We start from the raw sequence: 8,976 nt of genomic DNA on the forward strand, positions 1-8,976 counted from the left end.
GGGGGAGGGGGTGTATTACATGTGTGATATTACATGGGGGGAGGGGGTGTATTACATGTGTGATATTACATGGGGGGAGGGGTGTATTACATGTGTGATATTACATGGGGGGAGGGGGTGTATTACATGTGTGATATTACATGGGGGAGGGGTGTATTACATGTGTGATATTACATGGGGGGAGGGGTGTATTACATGTGTGATATTACATGGGGGGAGGGGGTGTATTACATGTGTGATATTACATGGGGGGAGGGGTGTATTACATGTGTGATATTACATGGGGGGAGGGGGGTGTATTACATGTGTGATATTACATGGGGAAAGGGGTGTATTACATGTGTGATATTACATGGGGGGAGGGGGTGTATTACATGTGTGATATTACATGGGGGAGGGGGGTGTATTACATGTGTGATATTACATGGGGGAGGGGGTGTATTACATGTGTGATATTACATGGGGGAGGGAGGGGTGTATTACATGTGTGATATTACATGGGGGAGGGGGTGTATTACATGTGTGATATTACATGGGGGAGGGGGTGTATTACATGTGTGATATTACATGGGGGAGGGGGTGTATTACATGTGTGATATTACATGGGGGAGGGGTGTATTACATGTGTGATATTACATGGGGGAGGGGTGTATTACATGTGTGATATTACATGGGGGGAGGGTGGTGTATTACATGTGTGATATTACATAGGGGGAGGGGTGTATTACATGTGTGATATTACATGGGGGAGGGGTGTATTACATGTGTGATATTACATGGGGGAGGGGGTGTATTACATGTGTGATATTACATGGTGGAGGGGATGTATTACATGTGTGATATTACATGGGGGAGGGAGGGGTGTATTACATGTGTGATATTTCATGGGGGAGGGGGGTGTATTACATGTGTGATATTACATGGGGGGGTGTATTACATGTGTGATATTACATGGGGGGGTGTATTACATGTGTGATATTACATGGGGGAGGGGGTGTATTACATGTGTGATATTACATGGGGGAGGGGATGTATTACATGTGTGATATTACATGGGGGGAGGGGTGTATTACATGTGTGATATTACATGGGGGGAGGGGGTGTATTACATGTGTGATATTACATGGGGGGAGGGGGTGTATTACATGTGTGATATTACATGGGGAGGGGTGTATTACATGTGTGATATTACATGGGGAGGGGGGTGTATTACATGTGTGATATTACATGGGGGAGGAGTGTATTACATGTGTGATATTACATGGGGGGAGGGGTGTATTACATGTGTGATATTACATGGGTGGAGGGGTGTATTACATGTGTGATATTACATGGGGGGAGGGGGTGTATTACATGTGGATATTACATGGGGGAGGGGGTGTATTACATGTGTAATATTACATGGGGGGAGGGGGGTGTATTACATGTGTGATATTACATGGGGGAGGGGGTGTATTACATGTGTGATATTACATGGGGGAGGGGGTGTATTACATGTGTGATATTACATGGGGGAGGGGGGTTTATTACATGTGTGATATTACATGGGTGGAGGGGTGTATTACATGTGTGATATTACATGGGGGAGGGGTGTATTACATGTGTGATATTACATGGGGGGAGGGGTGTATTACATGGGGGAGGGAGGGGTGTATTACATGTGTGGTATTACATGGGGGGAGGGGGTGTATTACATGTGTGATATTACATGGGGGAGGGGGTGTATTACATGTGTGATATTACATGGGGGAGGGGGTGTATTACATGTGTGATATTACATGGGGGAGGGGTGTATTACATGTTTGATATTACATGGGGGAGGGGTGTATTACATGTGTGATATTACATGGGGGAGGGGGTGTATTACATGTGTGATATTACATGGGGGGGTGTATTACATGTGTGATATTACATGGGGGAGGGAGGGGTGTATTACATGTGCGATATTACATAGGGGAGGGGGGTGTATTACATGTGTGATATTACATGGGGGGAGGGGGGTGTATTACATGTGTGATATTACATGGGGGGAGGGGGGTGTATTACATGTGTGATATTACATGGGGGAGGGGTGTATTACATGTGTGATATTACATGGGGGGAGGGGGTGTATTACATGTGTGATATTACATGGGGGGAGGGGTGTATTACATGTGTGATATTACATGGGGGAGGGGTGTATTACATGTGTGATATTACATGGGGGGAGGGGGGTGTATTACATGTGTGATATTACATGGGGGGAGGGGGTGTATTACATGTGTGATATTACATGGTGGAGGGGTGTATTACATGTGTGATATTACATGGGGGAGGGGGGTGTATTACATGTGTGATATTACATGGGGGAGGGGGTGTATTACATGTGTGATATTACATGGGGGAGGGAGGGGTGTATTACATGTGTGATATTACATGGGGGGGTGTATTACATGTGTGATATTACATGGGGGGTGTATTACATGTGTGATATTACATGGGGGGAGGGGGTGTATTACATGTGTGATATTACATGGGGGGAGGGGGTGTATTACATGTGTGATATTACATGATGGGAGGGGGTGTATTACATGTGTGATATTACATGGGGGGAGGGGGTGTATTACATGTGTGATATTACATGGGGGGAGGGGGTGTATTACATGTGTGATATTACATGATGGGAGGGGGTGTATTACATGTGTGATATTACATGGGGGGAGGGGGTGTATTACATGTGTGATATTACATGATGGGAGGGGGTGTATTACATGTGTGATATTACATGGGGGAGGGGGTGTATTACATGTGTGATATTACATGGGGGGAGGGGGTGTATTACATGTGTGATATTACATGGGGGGAGGAGTGTATTACATGTGTGATATTACATGGGGGGAGGGGGTGTATTAAATGTGTGATATTACATGGGGGGAGGGGTGTATTACATGTGTGATATTACATGGGGGGAGGGGTGTATTACATGTGTGATATTACATGGGGGAGGGGTGTATTACATGTGTGATATTACATGGGGGAGGGGTGTATTACATGTGTGATATTACATGGGGGGAGGGGGTGTATTACATGTGTGATATTACATGGGGGAGGGGTGTATTACATGTGTGATATTACATGGGGGAGGGGGTGTATTACATGTGTGATATTACATGGGGGAGGGGTGTATTACATGTGTGATATTACATGGGGAGGGGTGTATTACATGTGTGATATTACATGGGGGAGGGGTGTATTACATGTGTGATATTACATGGGGGAGGGGGTGTATTACATGTGTGATATTACATGGGGGAGGGAGGGGTGTATTACATGTGTGATATTACATGGGGGAGGGAGGGGTGTATTACATGTGTGATATTTCATGGGGGAGGGGGGTGTATTACATGTGTGATATTACATGGTGGAGGGGGTGTATTACATGTGTGATATTACATGGGGGAGGGAGGGGTGTATTACATGTGTGATATTTCATGGGGGAGGGGGGTGTATTACATGTGTGATATTACATGGGGGGAGGGGGGTGTATTACATGTGTGAAATTACATGGGGGGGGGGTGTATTACATGTGTGATATTACATGGGGGAGGGGGGTGTATTACATGTGTGATATTACATGGGGGGAGGGGGGTGTATTACATGTGTGATATTACATGGGGGAGGGGGTGTATTACATGTGTGATATTACATGGGGGGGTGTATTACATGTGTGATATTACATGGGGGAGGGGGTGTATTACATGTGTGATATTACATGGGGGAGGGGATGTATTACATGTGTGATGTTACATGAGGGGTGGGAGTGTATTACATGTGTGATATTACATGGGGGGAGGGGTGTATTACATGTGTGATATTACATGGGGGAGGGGGTGTATTACATGTGTGATATTACATGGGGAGGGGGTGTATTACATGTGTGATATTACATGTGGGAGGGGTGTATTACATGTGTGATATTACATGGGGGGAGGGGTGTATTACATGTGTGATATTACATGGGGGGAGGGGGTGTATTACATGTGTGATATTACATGGGGGGAGGGGTGTATTACATGTGTGATATTACATGGGGGAGGGGGGTGTATTACATGTGTGATATTACATGGGGGAGGGGGTGTATTACATGTGTGATATTACATGGGGGGAGGGGTGTATAACATGTGTGATATTACATGGGGGGTGTATTACATGTGTGATATTACATGGGGGAGGGGGGTGTATTACATGTGTGATATTACATGGGGGGGTGTATTACATGTGTGATATTACATGGGGGGAGGGGGTGTATTACATGTGGATATTACATGGGGGAGGGGGTGTATTACATGTGTAATATTACATGGGGGGAGGGGGGTGTATTACATGTGTGATATTACATGGGGGAGGGGGTGTATTACATGTGTGATATTACATGGGGGAGGGGGTGTATTACATGTGTGATATTACATGGGGGAGGGGGGTTTATTACATGTGTGATATTACATGGGTGGAGGGGTGTATTACATGTGTGATATTACATGGGGGAGGGGTGTATTACATGTGTGATATTACATGGGGGGAGGGGTGTATTACATGGGGGAGGGAGGGGTGTATTACATGTGTGATATTACATGGGGGGAGGGGGTGTATTACATGTGTGATATTACATGGGGGAGGGGGTGTATTACATGTGTGATATTACATGGGGGAGGGGGTGTATTACATGTGTGATATTACATGGGGGAGGGGGTGTATTACATGTGTGATATTACATGGGGGAGGGGGTGCATAACATGTGTGATATTACATGGGGGGGAGGGGTGTATTACATGTGTGATATTACATGGGGGAGGGGGTGTATTACATGTGTGATATTACATGGGGGAGGGGTGTATTACATGTGTGATATTACATGGGGGAGGGGGTGTATTACATGTGTGATATTACATGGGGGGGTGTATTACATGTGTGATATTACATGGGGGAGGGAGGGGTGTATTACATGTGCGATATTACATAGGGGAGGGGGGTGTATTACATGTGTGATATTACATGGGGGGAGGGGGGTGTATTACATGTGTGATATTACATGGGGGAGGGGTGTATTACATGTGTGATATTACATGGGGGGAGGGGGTGTATCACATGTGTGATATTACATGGGGGAGGGGTGTATTACATGTGTGATATTACATGGGGGAGGGGTGTATTACATGTGTGATATTACATGGGGGGAGGGGGTGTATTACATGTGTGATATTACATGGGGGGATGGGTGTATTACATGTGTGATATTACATGGGGGAGGGGGTGTATTACATGTGTGATATTACATGGGGGAGGGAGGGGTGTATTACATGTGTGATATTACATGGGGGGGTGTATTACATGTGTGATATTACATGGGGGGGTGTATTACATGTGTGATATTACATGGGGGGTGTATTACATGTGTGATATTACATGGGGGGAGGGGGTGTATTACATGTGTGATATTACATGGGGGGAGGGGGTGTATTACATGTGTGATATTACATGGGGGGAGGGGGTGTATTACATGTGTGATATTACATGGGGGGAGGGGGTGTATTACATGTGTGATATTACATGGGGGGAGGAGTGTATTACATGTGTGATATTACATGGGGGGAGGGGGTGTATTACATGTGTGATATTACATGGGGGAGGGGTGTATTACATGTGTGATATTACATGGGGGGAGGGGTGTATTACATGTGTGATATTACATGGGGGAGGGGTGTATTACATGTGTGATATTACATGGGGGAGGGGTGTATTACATGTGTGATATTACATGGGGAGGGGGTGTATTACATGTGTGATATTACATGGGGGGGAGGGGGTGTATTACATGTGTGATATTACATGGGGGAGGGGTGTATTACATGTGTGATATTACATGGGGGAGGGGGTGTATTACATGTGTGATATTACATGGGGAGGGGTGTATTACATGTGTGATATTACATGGGGGAGGGGGTGTATTACATGTGTGATATTACATGGGGAGGGGGTGTATTACATGTGTGATATTACATGGGGGGGAGGGGGTGTATTACATGTGTGATATTACATGGGGGAGGGGTGCATTACATGTGTGATATTACATGGGGGAGGGGGTGTATTACATGTGTGATATTACATGGGGAGGGGGGTGTATTACATGTGTGATATTACATGGGGGGAGGGGGTGTATTACATGTGTGATATTACATGGGGGGAGGGGGTGTATTACATGTGTGATATTACATGGGGGAGGGGTGTATTACATGTGTGATATTACATGGGGGGAGGGGGTGTATTACATGTGTGATATTACATGGGGGAGGGGTGTATTACATGTGTGATATTACATGGGGGAGGGGTGTATTACATGTGTGATATTACATGGGGGGAGGGGGGTGTATTACATGTGTGATATTACATGGGGGGAGGGGGTGTATTACATGTGTGATATTACATGGGGGGAGGAGTGTATTACATGTGTGATATTACATGGGGGGAGGGGTGTATTACATGTGTGATATTACATGGGGGAGGGGGTGTATTACATGTGTGATATTACATGGGGGGAGGGGTGTATTACATGTGTGATATTACATGGGGGGAGGAGTGTATTACATGTGTGATATTACATGGGGGGAGGGGGGTGTATTACATGTGTGATATTACATGGGGGGAGGGGGGTATTACATGTGTGATATTACATGGGGGGAGGGGGTGTATTACATGTGTGATATTACATGGGGGGAGGGGGTGTATTACATGTGTGATATTACATGGGGGAAGGGGTGTATTACATGTGTGATATTACATGGGGGAGGGGGGTGTATTACATGTGTGATATTACATGGGGGAGGGGGTGTATTACATGTGTGATATTACATGGGGGAGGGGGTGTATTACATGTGTGATATTACAGGGGGGAGGGGGTGTATTACATGTGTGATATTACATGGGGGGAGGAGGTGTATTACATGTGTGATATTACATGGGGGGAGGGGTGTATTACATGTGTGATATTACATGGGGGAGGGGGTGTATTACATGTGTGATGTTACATGGGGAGGGGTGTATTACATGTGTGATATTACATGGGGGGAGGGGTGTATTACATGTGTGATATTACATGGTGGGAGGGGTGTATTACATGTGTGATATTACATGGGGAGGGGTGTATTACATGTGTGATATTACATGGGGGGAGGGTTGTATTACATGTGTGATATTACATGGGGGGAGGGGGGTGTATTACATATGTGATATTACATGGGGGAGGGGGTGTATTACATGTGTGATATTACATGGGGGGAGGGGTGTATTACATGTGTGATATTACATGGGGGGAGGGGGTGTATTACATGTGTGATATTACATGGGGGGAGGGGTGTATTACATGTGTGATATTACATGGGGGGAGGGGTGTATTACATGTGTGATATTACATGGTGCGAGGGGTGTATTACATGTGTGATATTACATGGGGGAGGGGGTGTATTACATGTGTGATATTACATGGGGGAGGTGTTTATTACATGTGTAATATTACATGGGGGAGGGGTGTATTACATGTGTGATATTGCATGGGGGAGGGGTGTATTACATGTGTGATATTACATGGGGGGAGGGGGGTGTATTACATGTGTGATATTACATGGGGGGAGGGGGTGTATTACATGTGTGATATTACATGGGGGGAGGAGGTGTATTACATGTGTGATATTACATGGGGAGGGGGTGTATTACATGTGTGATATTACAGGGGGGGAGGGGGTGTATTACATGTGTGATATTACATGGGGGGAGGAGGTGTATTACATGTGTGATATTACATGGGGGAGGGGGTGTATTACATGTGTGATATTACATGGGGGAGGTGTTTATTACATGTGTAATATTACATGGGGGAGGGGTGTATTACATGTGTGATATTGCATGGGGGAGGAGGTGTATTACATGTGTGATATTACATGGGGGAGGGGGTGTATTACATGTGTGATATTACATGGGGGGAGGGGTGTATTACATGTGTGATATTACATGGGGGGACATGTGGGTATTACATGTGTGATATTACATGGGGGAGGGGTGTATTACATGTGTGATATTACATGGGGGGAGGGGTGTATTACATGTGTGATATTACATGGGGGGAGGGGTGTATTACATGTGTGATATTACATGGGGGGACATGTGGGTATTACATGTGTGATATTACATGGGGGGAGGGGGTGTATTACATGTGTGATATTACATGGGGGGAGGGGGGTGTATTACATGTGTGATATTACATGGGGGGAGGGAATGTATTACATGTGTGATATTACATGGGGGGAGGGGATGTATTACATGTGTGATATTACATGGGGGGAGGGGTGTATTACATGTGTGATATTGCATGGTGGAGGGGGTGTATTACATGTGTGATATTACATGGGGGGAGGGGGGTGTATTACATGTGTGATATTACATGGGGGGAGGGGGTGTATTACATGTGTGATATTACATGGGGGGGTGTATTACATGTGTGATATTACATGGGGGGAGGGGTGTATTACATGTGTGATATTACATGGGGGAGGGGTGTATTACATGTGTGATATTACATGGGGGAGGGTGGTGTATTACATGTGTGATATTACATGGGGGGAGGGGTGTATTACATGTGTGATATTACATGTGGGAGGTGTGTATTACATGTGTGATATTACATGGGGGGAGGGGTGTATTACATGTGTGATATTACATGGGGGAGGGTGGTGTATTACATGTGTGATATTACATGGGGAGGGGGTGTATTACATGTGTGATATTACATGGGGGAGGGGTGTATTACATGTGTGATATTACATGGGGGGAGGGGGTGTATTACATGTGTGATATTACATGGGGGGAGGGGGTGTATTACATGTGTGATATTACATGGGGGGAGGGGGTGTATTACATGTGTGATATTACATGGGGGGAGGGGTGTAT

Source organism: Engystomops pustulosus, unplaced genomic scaffold (genome assembly GCF_040894005.1).
Source record: "Engystomops pustulosus unplaced genomic scaffold, aEngPut4.maternal MAT_SCAFFOLD_717, whole genome shotgun sequence".
NCBI lineage: Eukaryota > Metazoa > Chordata > Amphibia > Anura > Leptodactylidae > Engystomops > Engystomops pustulosus.